Genomic DNA, 18,832 nt, shown 5'->3' on the forward strand with positions numbered 1-18,832 from the left:
AGTGGGTGAAGTGGAGGAAGTAGAGGAACTGGAGGAAGTGGAGGGAGAGGAGGAAGTTGAGGAAGTGGAGGAAGTTGACGAAGGGGACGAAGTGGAGGAAGTGGAGGAAGTGGAAGAAGTTGATGAAGTTGACGAAGTGGAGCAAGTGGAGGAATTGGACGAAGTGGAGGAAGTGCACGATGTGGACGAAGTCGAGGAAGTGGAGGAAGTTGACGAAATAGACGAACTAGACGAAGTGGAGGATGTGTAGGAAGTGGAGGAAGTGGAGGAAGTTGAAGAAGTGGAGGAAGTGGTGGAAGTGGAGGATGTTGAAGAAGTGGACGAAGTTGACGAAGTGGAGAAACTGGACGAAGTTGATGAAGTGGAGGAAGTGGAGGAACTGGAGGAACTTGACGAAGTGGATGAAGCGGAGGAAGTGGAGGAAGTGGTGGAAGTGGAGGAAGTGGACGAAGGGGACGAAGTGGAGGAAGTGGACGAAGTTGACGAAGTGGACGAAGTGTAGGAAGTGGGAAGAAGTTGAGGAAGTGGATGAAGTGGATGAAGTTGACGACGTGGACGAAGTGGAGGAAGTGGAGGAAGTAAATGAAGTGGACAAAGTGGAGGAAGTGGAGGAAGTGGACGAAGTGGATGAAGTGAGCGAAGTGGAGGAAGTGGACGAAGTTGACGAAGTGGAGGAAGTGGACGAAATGGAGGAAGTGGACGAAACGGAGGAAGTGGACGAAGTGGACCAAGTGGAGGAAGTTGACGAAGTGGACGAAGATGACAAAGTCGAAGAAGTGGAAGAAGTGGAGGAAGTGGAGGAAGTGGGCGAAGTGGACGAAGTGGACCAAGTGGACTGATGAGTCAATATTTTATTCACTTCACTTAGTTTATTGTACCGAATTTAATTGGGGAATTGTGCTTAATTGTCCGGTATTTTCCCGTTTTTGATAATTGTGCTTAATTTGACCAAAAATTCTTATTTTAATTAATTTGAATTATTTGAGCTAATTATTTGCATTATTAATTGTAGGGAAATTGTTGGATAATATTTGGGACATTTGGAGGTGAAAAGAAATGCCACATCAAATATATTTTGAAATAAAATGAAAGAGAGGTGTGGATTTAAATTATGGGGGTGCACACAAGAAAAAAAAAGGGAGCCGTGGAAGAGGAAAACAAGTCCAGTTTTGGAGAAAAAAAGGTGCACATCCAACTTTCAATTGGAGAAGCACGCACACGTTGCGGTGCATCCAGCAGCTTGGAAGTGGCGTGATGGGCTTGATCCATTCACGCTCCAGCATCACCACGGACACATCCAGCTTAAGAAAAGAGGGCACACATCCACGCTCATTCTTCACGGTCAAGGGGTGCATCCAGCAACACTAGAAGCACACATGAAAGTTGGTCCAGGAAGTAGCATCCGGAAGCACGTCCAGCAAGGAGAGCCACACGTGAAGGGGTGTCAAAAGCAAGCAGGTCCAGCATGCTTTGAAGACGTGGTGCTTGGCTTTGGAGGGGGGTGCACACGGAGATTAGGAGTGTCACGGCCTGAACCAGCAGCTTCAACAAGGTCTCCACGGGAATTGAAGCACACGGCCCACACTTAGGAGGTGGCATCCAGCAAGCAAGGGTGTGATGGGCAGCTTTCTTAGGTGGCAAAAGAAGTAAGCACACGTCCAATCCAGCAGATCCTGCAATTTATTTTGGTGAGCACCTCACACGCGGAAGGAAATTGGCCCAGCAGCTGGAGAAAAGAAGCACAACATATCACACAAGCGGGGTCCAGCAAGGGGAGTGAGAGGTAGTGTAGGGTAGGGAGTGAGAGACGTCCAGCCGCCACTTGCTGGAGGGCCCTTGGGGTTTTGTCTCTCGGTTTTGGATATTGAAAAAAAAATGTAACTTTGAGAGGTTCCAGCAGCCGCCACCCCCTAGGGGAATTATTGATTTTTTTTGGCCTTGGTTTACCTTGAAACGGGTTTGAGGAATTGAATGAAGGGAGACCTGAAATTTGATTCTTTTTGCTGAATGGATGCGGTGGTTTATGGATGAAGGGGCGTGAAGGAAAGTAGAGCTCGAAGAAACTCTCGGTTTATTTTTACGGCAGCAACACTTTGGAGCAGCAAGTGTCCACGGGAGAGAGCTGGGACGTGACCCAGCTGCCACTCTCTCGGTTTTCTTTTGGCCTTGCTTGTAGGACGGTGATTGGATTTCTTTTGCTTTGAGGAAAAAGCATTTCATTCCAGCAGCAACATAGAAGAGAGTGGTGCAGCAGCATTGATTCATGGGAGAAGAAAGGCACAGAAAGTGGAGGTGCTGATTCACTTTGCATTTTAGATAAAGCACGAGATTCAAGAAGGGGGTGGTGTTACGTTTTTGAAGCAGCAACACGTAGGTATGTGAGGTGTTTGTCACGGCTGGAAAGAGGCACAAGGTGTCACGGCCTGGATGGAGGAAAAAGAGGATATATTCATGTTTCATTAGGAGGGAGAAGCGGTGGAATATGATCTTTGGAAGCACACGGTTGTTAATCTTGGAGGTGCAGCAGCCACCTTGAGAGGATTTAATTTCGTTTTCTTTGCTTGAGCTAGGGGACGGTGCTTCAATTATTGGGAGACACATGGAGCAGCTTCACGGTGCTTCTAAGATGCATTGCATTTCTTAAATTGAGCATAGAAATTTTATTCCCGCTGCAATGTTTATTTCATTTATTAGCTGATGCATTTCAATAGCGTAAGATGCAAATTCCAGTTTGGAAAATTTCATTTCACGTGTGTGGAATTAAAATTTCGTTTTGGTTGAACGCTTTTCTTTTATTATTTTTCTTTTAGTGTTGATCCCGTGATGAATAGCATTTTCTTGTTAGCTTAAGTTTTGTATTTGAATATCACACCACGTGTTCCTATATTATTAGCTGCATTTTAATTAGTTCACACACCCTTGCTTTAGGACCATTCAATTTAATGTTTTCATGTTGTCTATTATTTTCGGTTTTTTTTTTATCTCCCTGCATTTCCAATTTCCTCAACTGTTTTAGAAACCGTTCGGTCTAAATGTAGAACCGTTCGGTCATCTATAGGACCATTCGGTCTTCATGTTTTGTTCGTTTGTTTCAATGCTTTCAATTATGTTCGGTCGTGTTTGAGTCCCAGTTTTAATTTAGTTCGTTTCTAATCACAAAAACTATTTCAAACCCCCCCCCCCCCCCCACTTCGTGTTTGATCTGAGACTGAACCCACATTTGGTCCTTGAGAGACGACCTAGGAGTCACTTCCTAGCACTGTACTGCATTAATATCTGCAATCAACTTTTGTTGGGAGGTGCGACCCTCTCATCAAAATGGCGCCGTTGCCGGGGACCAATGGTTCGGTCTTAGGTCTTTTTGTTGTGTTTGTGTGTTGTGTTTTGTCTTGTGTTGTGATGTGATGTGATGTGATGTGATGTTCTGTTGTGTGTGTGTGTTGCATGTATAAATGTGTTGTGTTTTATTTGTTTCGTAATTTTTAGTATTTTTCTTTTTCCATGTCTACCTATTTTGGTTATGTGAATGGTGCTTATTCTGTGAGTGCCTCTGATTATGATTCTCCTTCTGCATGTTACTCTGATTATAATTCATATTCTGCTGATTTCTATGTTGAGAACAATATGACTCATCCTCTAATTTCTGAGAGTGCTCTTTGTGAGCCGGTTTCACTTAAGGAGGATGATCTTCATTGCGATCTCACCCCTGGACTGATACATTTGCTGCCTAAGTTTCATGGTTTTGCAGGAGAATGCCCACACAGACATTTGGAGGAGCTCCACATCATGTGCTCTTCAATGAAACCTCCAGATGTCCCTCTTGATTACATTTTCTTGAGCGCATTTCCGCATTCATTACAAGGAGCAGCTAAGGATTGGAAAGACTCTCTTCCTCTGAGATCTGTTACCGATTGGGGATATCTTGAGCATCAGTTTCTGAGCAAATTTTCCCCTGTGCAATATGCTTACAGCAACGGTCTTGGATGGAATGACCCTACCTTGGGATGGTATGATGCTCCACAACATCAATATCAAGAACCACCATTCCAGAGTACTTTTATGCCTCCACCAGTCCAGCAATACGAGAGTCAGCAGTATAGTGCTCCTGCCGAAATAGCTCCTCAACCTTCTACTTCTGAGCCTACATTGCAGGAGTTGTTGGAGCAGATGACCATGCAAAACCTTCAGTTTCGGCAAGAGAACATGCAGTTCCAGCAAGAAATAGGAGCTGCCATTCAGAGTATGACTGATCAAATAGGGCAGATGGCCACTCAACTCACTGAGGAACAGTCTCAAGATTTAGAGGAATCACCATTTCAGACTGTTCTGATTCCTGATGATGTTAGTGTCATCCACATAGAAGATGGGGAGCAGAGTTATGAGCTTACTACTGTGCCATCTACTTTCCCATCATCCTATGTCCCTACCCTTGCACCTGAGGAGACTGCTGAAGATTTTGAGGACCAGGCAGGTATAAGCAGTAATTTTGAGCCAGGTAGACCATTTTCATCCTCCACCACTATTCCAATCTTTAGGGAAGTGGAGGTAAACATACCTCAAATTGATTATTCTGTTGATGATTGTGCTATGCATGATTATGATGTTGATAGGTGTGTTGATGATTATATTGTTGATGAGTTTGTTCTTAATTGTCCTTCTCTGCATGATGAGAACCACTTTTTGCTATCACATCCAAATGTTTATTCTCCATGCACTGAACATGAATCTGAGTTTGTAGTTGATATTGCTGGTGATTTTGAAATTGATTCATGTTCTGAGGATGTATCTGAGGTTCAGCCTGTTACACTAGGATTGGGTGTTATACCTCTGCATGTCATTTCTTTGGAGCCACATTGCACTAACCATGTTGCAGGAGGTACACATGAATTTGACCAACAAACACCCACTATTGAAGACAAAGGTGCTCACATACACAACAGTTTGAAGATCAATAGACACCGGCTGAACCCGCTCATCAACAATCTTTGCTTCTTAGATCCAGCTGTGGAAGACATTTCCCTGCTCGATCAGATTTGGAGGATGAAGCAGTTCGTCCTCAAAACCTCCTTGCTGGATACTATGGCGGAAAACATCTCCCTGAAAGTCCAAAATTGGCAACTGCCACCATGATCAGGGGAGCTTTCCTTCTCTCTTCTCCCCCTTTCCCTACTTTTATTGCACTTGTCCATGATCTGTTGACTGTTATGATTTCTGATCTTATGCTTATGACACATTGAGGACACTGTGTAGTTTAAGTGTGGTCTATTGGGGGAGATTCTGATTTTACTTTGATAGCTTTTGTTTTCCGTGTTAAATTTTTTTTCTTTTCTAGGTTATTTTTGTCGTGTCTTGTGTACAGCTTTGCATTTTTCTCTTAAATTCTGGATTGTGGTTAGGTTGTCAGTTTTCCTTCACTTCATTGATACTCTGAGATGTTTGAAATCCTTGCTTTTCTCTGCTTGGGAACATGATCATGATGTTTGAGAGGTTGAATTGATTGTGACAGAATTACCCGGTGTGAGATTTGAGCCACTTTATGTTCTTTCTTGTGTGTGATATGTCTCTTGATTGCTTGCGCATATGCCTTGGCTTGACTCTTGTTGATAATAATTCTTGATTGATATGCATGTTTGGAAGTGATAAAGGCAATTTTGTTTTTGAGCCTCTCTAGCCAAATAAGCTTACCTTGCTCTGATTCTTTGATAACCCATTTTGAGCCTATACTTTCCTCATTTCTTTGTTTTGAAGCTCATACACTAGCCCTAAGTGAAAAACCATGATTACCTTAACCTTAGGGAATTTTGGAGCTTTGGAAGTGTTTTGGGAACAAGTGTGGTCTCCTTGGGGTTTTTGATGAATTGGCTGGTTGGTTCCTCTTCTTGTTTTATGTTTGTAAATATGTTGTGTATCTTGTCTCTTATAGTTGTGTGCTAAAGAGAGAAAAGAAAAGAGATAGGATGAAAAAAAAAAAAATTGAAAAAAATGAAAAAAAAAAAATTGAAAAAAATGAAAAAAAAAAAAAAAAATTTTTTGTGAATAATGGAGTCAAGAAGAGGATGGAATTAGAGGTTGTGGGTGTGTTTGAATGTGTTTACACTTGTTCCCCATTGCTCCTCTGTTCCTTATGGTTTGTAGCTTCTTATCCAGATATACCATCCCTTGTCCTTGGTCCCATTACATCCATGAAAGACCTTTTGATTTGAACATGCATGTATTTTGAGTGTTGATATTAGAGGCTTGCCAAGTCTATTTGTGTTTGCTTTCTTGAGTGCATTGAGTGACATTGATTTACCTTAAACACTTGAGAGAAACACTGATAGTGCATCTGTGAGGTTTTGTTACTTTTGATTCACCTCTTGAGCTGATTGATCATTTTGCCATGTCTTGAATTGCTTGGATGATTTCATGAGTATCTGCTTTCTCTGATTCATTCTGTGTTGGAATTGTCTACTTCTTTTCTCTGTCCAGATTTCTTGAGGACTGTGTAATTCTGTTTCTGTCCTTGTTGAGTCTTTGTTTTCTGTATGCTGAGTCTGTGTCACCTTCCTAAAAGTCCTTTGAACTATTCCTTGATCTGCGTCTTGATTTTGCCCAGGAGTGCAAAAGACTAAGTGTGGTCTATTTTGATGAGTCAATATTTTATTCACTTCACTTAGTTTATTGTACCGAATTTAATTGGGGAATTGTGCTTAATTGTCCGGTATTTTCCCGTTTTTGATAATTGTGCTTAATTTGACCAAAAATTCTTATTTTAATTAATTTGAATTATTTGAGCTAATTATTTGCATTATTAATTGTAGGGAAATTGTTGGATAATATTTGGGACATTTGGAGGTGAAAAGAAATGCCACATCAAATATATTTTGAAATAAAATGAAAGAGAGGTGTGGATTTAAATTATGGGGGTGCACACAAGAAAAAAAAAGGGAGCCGTGGAAGAGGAAAACAAGTCCAGTTTTGGAGAAAAAAAGGTGCACATCCAACTTTCAATTGGAGAAGCACGCACACGTTGCGGTGCATCCAGCAGCTTGGAAGTGGCGTGATGGGCTTGATCCATTCACGCTCCAGCATCACCACGGACACATCCAGCTTAAGAAAAGAGGGCACACATCCACGCTCATTCTTCACGGTCAAGGGGTGCATCCAGCAACACTAGAAGCACACATGAAAGTTGGTCCAGGAAGTAGCATCCGGAAGCACGTCCAGCAAGGAGAGCCACACGTGAAGGGGTGTCAAAAGCAAGCAGGTCCAGCATGCTTTGAAGACGTGGTGCTTGGCTTTGGAGGGGGGTGCACACGGAGATTAGGAGTGTCACGGCCTGAACCAGCAGCTTCAACAAGGTCTCCACGGGAATTGAAGCACACGGCCCACACTTAGGAGGTGGCATCCAGCAAGCAAGGGTGTGATGGGCAGCTTTCTTAGGTGGCAAAAGAAGTAAGCACACGTCCAATCCAGCAGATCCTGCAATTTATTTTGGTGAGCACCTCACACGCGGAAGGAAATTGGCCCAGCAGCTGGAGAAAAGAAGCACAACATATCACACAAGCGGGGTCCAGCAAGGGGAGTGAGAGGTAGTGTAGGGTAGGGAGTGAGAGACGTCCAGCCGCCACTTGCTGGAGGGCCCTTGGGGTTTTGTCTCTCGGTTTTGGATATTGAAAAAAAAATGTAACTTTGAGAGGTTCCAGCAGCCGCCACCCCCTAGGGGAATTATTGATTTTTTTTGGCCTTGGTTTACCTTGAAACGGGTTTGAGGAATTGAATGAAGGGAGACCTGAAATTTGATTCTTTTTGCTGAATGGATGCGGTGGTTTATGGATGAAGGGGCGTGAAGGAAAGTAGAGCTCGAAGAAACTCTCGGTTTATTTTTACGGCAGCAACACTTTGGAGCAGCAAGTGTCCACGGGAGAGAGCTGGGACGTGACCCAGCTGCCACTCTCTCGGTTTTCTTTTGGCCTTGCTTGTAGGACGGTGATTGGATTTCTTTTGCTTTGAGGAAAAAGCATTTCATTCCAGCAGCAACATAGAAGAGAGTGGTGCAGCAGCATTGATTCATGGGAGAAGAAAGGCACAGAAAGTGGAGGTGCTGATTCACTTTGCATTTTAGATAAAGCACGAGATTCAAGAAGGGGGTGGTGTTACGTTTTTGAAGCAGCAACACGTAGGTATGTGAGGTGTTTGTCACGGCTGGAAAGAGGCACAAGGTGTCACGGCCTGGATGGAGGAAAAAGAGGATATATTCATGTTTCATTAGGAGGGAGAAGCGGTGGAATATGATCTTTGGAAGCACACGGTTGTTAATCTTGGAGGTGCAGCAGCCACCTTGAGAGGATTTAATTTCGTTTTCTTTGCTTGAGCTAGGGGACGGTGCTTCAATTATTGGGAGACACATGGAGCAGCTTCACGGTGCTTCTAAGATGCATTGCATTTCTTAAATTGAGCATAGAAATTTTATTCCCGCTGCAATGTTTATTTCATTTATTAGCTGATGCATTTCAATAGCGTAAGATGCAAATTCCAGTTTGGAAAATTTCATTTCACGTGTGTGGAATTAAAATTTCGTTTTGGTTGAACGCTTTTCTTTTATTATTTTTCTTTTAGTGTTGATCCCGTGATGAATAGCATTTTCTTGTTAGCTTAAGTTTTGTATTTGAATATCACACCACGTGTTCCTATATTATTAGCTGCATTTTAATTAGTTCACACACCCTTGCTTTAGGACCATTCAATTTAATGTTTTCATGTTGTCTATTATTTTCGGTTTTTTTTTATCTCCCTGCATTTCCAATTTCCTCAACTGTTTTAGAAACCGTTCGGTCTAAATGTAGAACCGTTCGGTCATCTATAGGACCATTCGGTCTTCATGTTTTGTTCGTTTGTTTCAATGCTTTCAATTATGTTCGGTCGTGTTTGAGTCCCAGTTTTAATTTAGTTCGTTTCTAATCACAAAAACTATTTCAAAACCCCCCCCCCCCACTTCGTGTTTGATCTGAGACTAAACCCACATTTGGTCCTTGAGAGACGACCTAGGAGTCACTTCCTAGCACTGTACTGCATTAATATCTGCAATCAACTTTTGTTGGGAGGTGCGACCCTCTCATCATGGACCAAGTGGTCGAAGTGGACCGAGTGGAAGAAGTGGAAGTGGACGAAGTGGACAAAGTTGAAGAAGTGGAAGAAGTGGAAGAAGTGGAGGAAGTGGAGGAAGTGGTAGAAGTTGAAGAAGTAGACGAAGTTGAGGAGGTGGAGGAAGTGGAGGAAGTGGAGGAATTGGAGGAAGTGGAGGAATTGGAGGAAGTGGGGGAAGTGGAGAAACTGGAGGAAGTGGTGGAAGTGGACGAAGTTGACGAAGTGGAGGAAGTTGCCGAAGTGGACCAAGTGGACGAAGTAGTCGAAGTGGAGAAAGTGGATGAAGTGGACGAAGTGGAGGAAGTGGACTAAGTGGATGAAGTAGACGAAGTGGAGGAAGTGGAGGAAGTGGAGGAAGTGGACCAAGTGGAGGAAGTTGACGAAGTGGAGGAAGTGGACGAAGTCGACGAATTTGACGAAGTGGACGAAGTGGACGAAGTGGACGAAGTGGACGAAGTGGAAAAAGTGGAAGAAGTGGAGGAAGTGGAGAAGTGGAGAAAGTGGAGGAAGTGGAGGAACTTGAGGAAGATGACGAAGAGGATGAAATGGACGAAGTGGTGGAAGTGGAGAAAGTGGAGGAAGTGGAGGAAGTGGACGAAATGGAAAAAGTGGAGGAAGTGGAGGAAGTTTAAGAAGTTGAGAAGTTGACGAAGTGGAGGAAGTGTACGAACTGGTTGAAGTGAAGGAAGTGGACGAAGTTCACGAAGTAGACAAAGTGGATGAAGTAGACGAAGTGGAGGAAGTGGACTAAGTGGAGGAAGTTGACGAAGTGGAGGAAGTGGACGAAGTTGACGAAGTGAAGGAGGTGGAGGAAGTGGACGAAGTGGACAAAGTCGTGGAAGTGGAGCAAATGGAGGAAATTGACGAAGTAGACGAAGTGGAGGAAGTGGAGGAACTTGACGAAGTCGAGGAAGTGGACGAAGTCGAGGAACTAAAGGAAGTGGACGAAGTGGACGAAGTTGGCAAAGTGGACGAAGTGGAGGAAGTGGGCGAAGTGGAATAGGGGCGGAAGTGGACGAAGTTGACAAAGTTGAGGAAGTGGACGAAGTTGACAAAGTTGAGGAAGTGGACGAAGTTGACGAAGTGGATGAAATGGACGAAGTGGTGGAAGTGGAGAAAGTGGAGGAAGTGGAGGAAGTGGAGGAAGTGGACGAAATGGAGGAAGTGGACGAAGTTGAGGAAGTGGAGGTAGCGGAGAAAGTGAAGGAATTGGACGAAGTCGACGAAGTTGAGGAAGTGGAGGAAGTGGAGGAATTGGACGAAGTAGACGAAGTGGAGGAAGTGGAGGAAGTGGAGGAAATGGAGGAAGTGGACGAAGTTGTAGTGAAGGAAGTGGACGAAGTGGATGAAGTGTACAAACTGGTCGAAGTGAAGGAAGTGGACGAAGTTCACGAAGTGGACAAAGTGGATGAAGTAGACGAAGTGGAGGAAGTGGACTAAGTGGAGGTAGTTGACGAAGTGGAGAAAGTGGACGAAGTGGTCGAAGTTGACGAAGTGAAGGAAGTGGAGGAAGTGGACGAAGTGGAGGAACTAGAGGAAGTGCACGAAGTTGACGAAGTGGACGAAGTGGATGAAGTGGACGAAGTGGAGGACTTGGAGGAAGTGGACGAAGTGGAGGAAGTCGAGGAAGTTGACGAAGGGGACGAAGTGGAGGAAGTGGAGGAAGTGGAAGAAGTTGAAGAAGTTGACGAAGTTGAAGAAGTAGAGCAAGTGGAGCAAGTGGAGGAAGGTGAGGAAGTGGAGGAAGTGGAGGAAGTGCACGAGGTGGACGAAGTGGACAACGTGGAGGAAGTGGAGGAAGTTGATGAAGTGGACGATGTGGAGGAAGTGGAGGAAGTGGACAAAGTGGAAAAAGTGGTCGAAGTGCAGGAAGTGGAGGTAGTGGAGGAAGTTGAAGAAGTGGACGAAGTTGACAAAGTTGAAAAAGTGGACGAAGTTGACAAAGTTGAGGAAGTGGATGAAGTTAACATAGTGGACGAAGTGAAGGAAGTGGAGGAACTGGAGGAAGTTGACAAAGTGGACGAGGTAGATGAAGTGGAGGATGTTGACGAAGTGGAGGAAGCGGACGAAGTGGAGGAAGTGGAGGAAGTAGACGAAGTTCACGAAGTGGAGGTAATTGACGAAGTAGACGAAGTGGAGGAAGTGGACGAAGTGGAGGAAGTGGAGGAAGTAGAGGAATTGGAGGAAGACGACGAAGTTGACGAAGTAGTCGAAGTTGAGGAAGTGGACGAAGTTGAGGAAGTGGGGGAAGTTGAGGAAGTGGAGAAATTGGACGAAATCGACGAAGTGGACGAAGTGAAGGAAGTGGAGGAAGTGGACGAAGTGGACAATGTGGACGAAGTCGACGAAGTGGATGAAGTTGACGAAGTGGACGAAGTGGACGAAGTGGAGGAAGTGGACAAAGAGGTCGAAGTGGAGGAAGTGGACGAAGTAGAGGAAGTGAAGGAAGTGGACGATGTGGATGAAGTCGACGAAATGGATGACGTGGACGACGTGGAGGAAGTGGAGGAAGTTGAGGAAGTTGACAAAGTGGACGAAGTGGAGGAAGTAGAGGAAGTGGACGAAGAGGAAGAAGTGGAGGAAGTGGAGGAAGTTGAAGAAGTTGAGAAGTGGACGAAGTGGAGGAAGTGTACGAACTGGTCGAAGTGAAGGAAGTGGACTAAGTTCACGAAGTGGACGAAGTTCACGAAGTGGACGAAGTTCACGAAGTGGACAAAGTGGAGGAAGTAGACGAAGTGGGGGAAGTGGAGGAAGTGGACGAAGTGGAGGAAAATTACAAAGTAGACGAAGTAGAGGAAGTGGAGGAAGTGGACGAAGCGGAGGAAGTGGACGAACTGGAGGAACTAGAGGAAGTGGACGAAGTTGACGAAGTTGACGAAGTGGACGAAGTGGACGAAGTGGACGAAGTGGAGGGCCTAGAGGAAGTGGACAAAGTGGAGGAAGTTGAGGAAGTTGTCGAAGGGGACGAAGTGGAGGAATTGCAGGAAGTGGAAGAAGTTCATGAAGTTGATGAAGTTGACGAAGTGGAGGAAGTGGAGGAAGTGGAGGAAGTGGAGGAAGTGGAGGAAGTGCACGAAGTGGAGGAAGTTCACGAAGTGGTGGAAGTGGTGGAAGAGGAGGAAGTAGAGGAACTGGAGGAAGTGGAGGAAGAGGAGGAAGTTGACGAAGTGGAGGAAGTGGAGGAAGTGGAGAAAGTTGATGAAGTGGAGGAAGTGGAGGAAGTGGAGGAAGTTGACGAAGGGGACGAAGTGGAGGAAGTGGAGGAAGTGGAAGAAGTTGATGAAGTTGACGAAGTTGACGAAGTGGAGCAAGTAGAGCAAGTGGAGGAATTGGAGGAAGTGGAGGAATTGGAGGAAGTGGAGGAAGTGCTCGATGTGGACGAAGTCGAGGAAGTGGAGGAAGTTGACGAAATGGACGAACTAGACAAAGTGGAGGAAGTGGAGGATGTGGAGGAAGTTGAAGAAGAGGAGGAAGTGGTGGAAGTGGAGGAAGTTGAAGAAGTGGACGAAGTTGACGAAGTGGAGGAAGTGGAGGAAGTTGATGAAGTGGAGGAAGTGGAGGAACTGGAGGAAATTGACGAAGTGGATGAAGCGGAGGAAGTGGACGAAGTGGACGAAGTAGACGAAGGGGACGAAGTGGAGGAAGTGGAGGAAGTTGACGAAGTGGACGAAGTGGACGAAGTGGAAGAAGTTGGGGAAGTGGACGAAGTGGAGGAAGTTGATGAAGTGGACGAACTTGACGAAGTGGAGCATCTGGAGGAAGTGGACGAAGTGGATGAAGTTGACGACGTGGAAGAAGTGGAGGAAGCGGAGGAAGTTGAGGAAGTAAATGAAGTGGACGAAGTGGAGGAAGTGGAGGAAATTGACGAAGTAGACGAAATGGAGGAAGAGGACGAAGAGAAGGAAGTGGAGGAAGTAGAGGAAATGGAGGAAGTGGACGAAGTTGAAGAAGTTGAAGAGGTAACGAATTGGAGGAAGTGTACGAACTCGTCGAAGTCAAGGAAGTGGACAAATTTCACGAAGTGGACAAAGTGGATGAAGTAGAGGAATTGGAGGAAGTGGTGGAAGTTGAGGAAGTGGAGGAAGTGGACGATGTGGAGGAAGTGGACGAAGTGGATGAAGTGAGCGATGTGGAGGAAGTGGAGGAAGTTGACGAACGGGAGGAAGTGGACGAAATGGAGGAAGTGGACGAAGTGGAAGAAGCGGAGGAAGTGGAGGAAGTGGACGAATTTCACGAAGTGTACAAACTGGTCGAAGTCAAGGAAGTGGAAGAATTTCACGAACTGGACAAAGTGGATGAAGTAGAGGAATTGGACGTGGTGGTGGAAGTTGAGGAAGTGGAGGAAGTGGACGAAGTGGACAAAGTGGATGAAGTGACGAAGTGGAGGAACTGGAGGAAGTGGACGAAGTCGACGAAGTGGAGGAAGTGAAGGAAATTGATGATGTAGACGAAGTGGAGGAAGTGGAGGAAGTGGAGGAAATCGAGGAAGTGGACGAAGTTGAAGAAGTTAAAGAGTTGACGAAATGGAGGAAGTGTACGAACTGGTCGAAGTGAAGGAAGTGGACGAATTTCACGAAGTGGACAAAGTGGATGAAGTAGAGGAATTGGAGGAAGTGGTGGAAGTTGAGGAAGTGGAGGAAGTAAAGGAAGTGGACGAAGTCGACGAAGTGTAGGAAGTAGAGGAAATTGACGAAGTGCAGGAAGTGGAGGAAATGGAGGAAGTGGACGAATTTCACGAAGTGCATAAAGTGGATGAAGTAGAGGAATTGGAGGAAGTGGTGGAAGTTGAGGAAGTGGAGGAAGTAAAGGAAGTGGACGAAGTCGACGAAGTGGAGGATGTGGAGGAAATTGACGAAATGCAGGAAGTGGAGGAAATGGAGGAAGTGGATGAAGTTGAAGAAATGGAGGAAGTGTACGAACTGGTCCAAATGGAGGAAGTGGACGAATTTCACGAAGTGGATAAAGTGGATGAAGTAGAGGAATTTGAGGAAGTGGTGGACGTTGAGGAAGCGGAGGAAGTGGAGGAAGTGGAGGAAGTGGAGGAAGTGGAAGAAGTGGAGAAAGTGGAGGAAGTTGACGAAGTGGAGGAAGTGGAGGACGTGGAGGTAGTGGAGAAAGTGGAGGAAGTTGAAGAAGTGGAAGAAGTGGAGGAAGTCGAGGAAGTGCAAGAAATTGAGGAAGTGCAAGAAATGTAGGAAGTGGACGAAGTTGACGAAGTGGAGGAAGTGAAGGAATTGGAGGAATTGGAGGAAGTGGACGAGGTGGACAAAGTGGACGAAGTTGGCGAAGTGGACGAAGTGGAGGAAGTGGATGAAGTGCAGGAAGTGGAGGTGATGAGAGGGTCGCACCTCCCAACAAAAGTTGTGCATAAAAGAATGCAGTATATTACTAGGAAGTGACTCCTAGGTCGTCTCTCAAGGACCAATTTGGGTTCAGTCTCAGATCAACACGTAGGGGGGGGTTTGTGAAAGATTTTTGTGAATGCAACTGAACTTAAATAAGACACTAATGCAAACGGAAATGTAAAAACGGTCTCAATTACAAAATTAAAGCAGTTGGTTACTAAAGCTAACATTACTTTTAAATTAAAGAAGTGAAAATTAACCAATTTAAAAGAGTGAAAATTAACTTTGTGATGATTAACATTGAAAGGAGAATATGGTAATCAAGCAAAGATCACTTAAACATTAGCAACCATTCAAACCTAAGTGTATGCAATATGAAAATTGTAACAAAAAAAACTTAAGAATAGAATCAAAGCATTTAAAATAATTTAAAAGAAAACCCTTGGAGCATCTCTCTTGGACGTGGCAGCTCTATGCTTTACTAAATGCAAAGAAAATAAAACTTCACTGCTCCCCTTCATCCAATATCGTGTACCCTTAATCAAATAAAAGAAACCTTAACCCTTGTGCGTGTTGCTGGAACCAAAACGTGACACCACTCCCATTCTTGAAATCACCGAGCTTTATCTAAATTGAAAAGTGAAGCAGCACCTTTTCCATTCATCAAACCACTCTCCTATTCCCATGTGAAACATTCCACGTGCTTCATTCTCCAAAGCACATGAATAAAATTTCTTCTCTCCCAATTATCACCGTACACCTACCCCCATCAAATCAACGAGCTCCTTGCTTAAATGAAAAACCATTCTCCAACAATTGCTGCCAAATGTCCCATCATCCTATACTTTATCCTAATCCACTCTTCTTATCCTATGAATAAAATTAAAGACACCATCCACCTACCCTTCAATCAACGTTCCAGCACGTGACCAAGTGTTTCTCTTTCTCCCAACCAATCTCCATCAACCCGTGCCTCATTTCTCCCAGCCGAGAATCACCTCATCTCAAAATGAAGAGAAAGAACGCTCGTTCACGGAACGAGCGCACCATTCCAGCCGTCCGCGTGCACACCAGCCATGACACCTCAACGTGCTTCTACTGCATCCGAACGGTGACAGCTCCACTTGCATCACCTAAATCACCTTCTCGGCCTTCTAGCTCATGACCGAGACACCTACTGCTGCTTCCTTTCTTCCAGCGCAACACAAGCTACACCAAACCGTGCCAGCTCCTACTTTCCGTGCACACCAACACCTCTCCTTCCAGCTCCACGTGAATCACATCACTCCATGCTTATTTCAATCACCGAGTTGCCTCCAAAACCATAAAAACCGAGTAGAGAGTAACATGCACAAGCTTTCATTCAATGAAAATTTAAACATACATTGTTCATGAATCCAGCACTTTCCAAACGAAAATGAAAAAAAATAGAATATGTGCTATTCCTCCCTCAAACGTTCAAAAGCCGAGAGCCAAAAAAACTAGTAAACAGTGGCCAAAAACATGTAAGTGGCGGCTGGACAAGGGCCGTGTGTCCCCCTTTTTATATGTGGGGTAGCGTTGCCCTATTCACTTTGGACACGTCAGCTGCTGGATGTTTGAGCAGTGTATTCTTCATCCGCTTACATTCTCTCGGTAGCTGCTGGTCTGTTTCCCTTGTGCACCTCCTAATCTTTCTTCATGACACCACACTCCATGCTAAACGTGAATCAATCCAAGCCCGCTGATGCTGGATGATCATCTCCCAAGCTGGACGTGCACCCCTCTCCATTGTGGCCGTGAGCGTGAGTGTGCTACTGGGCTACTACTTTCTTCACGCACCCCTCTTCGCTGCCTCCCTCAATGCTTCCAGCCTTGGCCCGTGATGCCTCTTCGTGCTGGGCTTGCTGGATGCTCCGTGTGGTGTTGCTTTCAAACTTGCTGGATGTGTGCAGCCAAGTGTGGGCCGGGGCCGTGATGTTTTTCGTTCCAACATGCACATCTCCAAGTGCGCCCCCAAATATGAAATTCACACCTCTTCACTCATTTAGCCTCTAAATGTCCCAAATTGTATTTCCAAAATTTTCCCTACAATTAATAATGCAAATAATTAGCTCAAATCATTCAAATTAATTAAAATAAGAATTTCTTATCAAATTAAGCACAATTAGGAAAAATGGGAAAATACCGGACATTTAAGCACAATTCCCCGATTAATTCTAGTACAATAAACTAAGTGAAGTGAATAAAATATTGACTCATCAGGAGGAAATGGAGGAAGTAGACGAAGTGAACGAAGTAGACGAAGATGACAAAGTTGAAGAAGTGGAAGAAGTGGAGGAAGCGGACGAAGTGGACAAAGTGGAGGAAGTGGACAAAGTGTAGGAAGTGGAGGAAGTGGAGGAAGTTGACGAAGATGAAGAAAGTGAAGAAGTGGACGAAGTGGAGGAAGTGGAGGAGGAAGTGGAGGAAGTTGACGAAGTGGAGGAAGTGGACAAAGTGGATGAAGATGACGATGTTGAAGAAGTGGAAGAAGTAGACGAAGTGGAAGAAGTGGTGGAAGTGGAAAAAGTGGAGGAAGTGGACGATGTTGAAGAAGTGGAGGAAGTGCAGGAAGTGGACGAAGTAGAGGAAGTAGAGGAACTGGAGGAAGTGGAGAAAGTGGAGGAAGTGGACGAAGTTGACGAAGTGGAATATGTAGACGAAGTGGAGGAAGTGGACGAAGTGGAGGAAGTCCACGAAGTTGACGAAGTGGACGAAGTGGAGGAAGTGGAGGAAGTGGAAGAAGTGGAAGAAGTGGAGGAAATGGAGGAAGTGGAAAAGTTCAAGAAGTGGACGAAGTTGACGAAGTAGATGAAATGGAGGAAGTGGAGGAAGTGGTGGAAGTTGAGGAAGTGGAGGAAGTAGAGAAGTGGAAGAGCTTGGCAAAGTGGACGAAGTTGACGAAGTGGACGAAGTTGACGAAGTGGACGAAGTTGGCGAAGTGGACGAAGTGTAGGAAGTATAGGAGGTGGAGGAAGTGGACGAAGTGGAGGAACTGGACGAAGTGGACGAACATGACGAAGTTGAAGAAGTGGAAGAAGTGGAGGAGGTGGACAAAGTGTAGGATGTGGAGGAAGTGGAGGATGTTGATGAAGTGGAGGAAGTGGAGGAAGTGGACAAAGATGACGAAGTTGAAGAAGTGGAAGAAGTGGACGAAGTGCAGGAAGTGGAGGAAGTGGACGAAGTGTAGGAAGTGGAGCATGTGGAGGAAGTTGACGAAGATGAAGAAAGTGAAGAAGTGGAGGAAGTGGAGGTAGTTCACGAAGTGGAGGAAGTGGACGACGTGGATGAAGATGACGATCTTGAAGAAGTGGAAGAAGTGGAGGAAGTGGAAAAAGTAGAGGAAGTGTAGGAAGTGGAGGAAGTGCCGGAAGTGGACGAAGGGGACAAAGTGGAGCAAATAGAGGAAGTGGACAAAGTGTAGGAAGTGGAGGAAGTGGAGGATGTTGATGAAGTGGATGAAGTGGAAGAAGTAGAGGAAGTAGAGGAAGTGGAGGAAATGGAGGAAGTGGACGAAGTAGACGAAGTGGAGGATGTGGAGGAAGTGGAGGACGTGCACGAAGTGACGAAGTAGACGAAGTGGAGGATGTAGAGGAAGTGGAGGAAATGGAGCATGTGGAGGAAGTTGACGAATTGGAGGAAGTGGACGAAGGGGACGACGTGGAGGAAGTGAATGAAGGGGACGAAGTTGACGAAGTGGACGAAATAGACGAAGTGGAGGAAGTGGATGAAGTAAACGAAGTGGAGGAAGTGGACGAAGTAGACGAAGTGGACTAAGTGGATGAAGTGGAGGAAATGGAGGAAGTGGAGGAAGTTGAGGAAGTTGAGGGAGTTGAGGAAGTGGATGAAGTGGAGGAAGTGGAGGAAGTTGAGGAAGTGGCCGAAGTGGAGGAAATGGAGGAAGTGGACAAAGTGGAGGAAGTTGACGAAGTGGACCAAGTGGACGAACTGGACGATGTGGTCGAAGTGGACGAAGTGGAGTAAGTGGACGAAGTAGGCAAGTGGAAGAAGCGGAGGAAGTGGAGGAAGTTGACGAAGTGGCGGAAGTGGAGGAAGTGGAGGAAGTGGAGGAAGTGGAGGAAGTGGAGGATGGGAGGAAGTGGAGGAAGTGGAGGAAGTGGACGAAGTTGACGAAGTGGATGAAGGGACGAAGTAGACGAAGTGGAGGATGTGGAAGAAGTGGAGGAAGTGGAGGACGTGGACGGAGTGACGAAGTAGACGAAGTGGAGGATGTGGAGGAAGTGGAGGACGCGGAGGAAGTTGACGAAGTGGAGGAAGTGGATGAAGGGGACAAAGTAGAGGAAGTGGACAAAGTTGACGAAGTGGACGAAATGTACGAA

Source organism: Vigna umbellata, chromosome 9, assembly GCF_029865625.1.
Source record: "Vigna umbellata cultivar VRB3 chromosome 9, Vumbellata_1.0, whole genome shotgun sequence".
NCBI classification, from domain to species: domain Eukaryota; kingdom Viridiplantae; phylum Streptophyta; class Magnoliopsida; order Fabales; family Fabaceae; genus Vigna; species Vigna umbellata.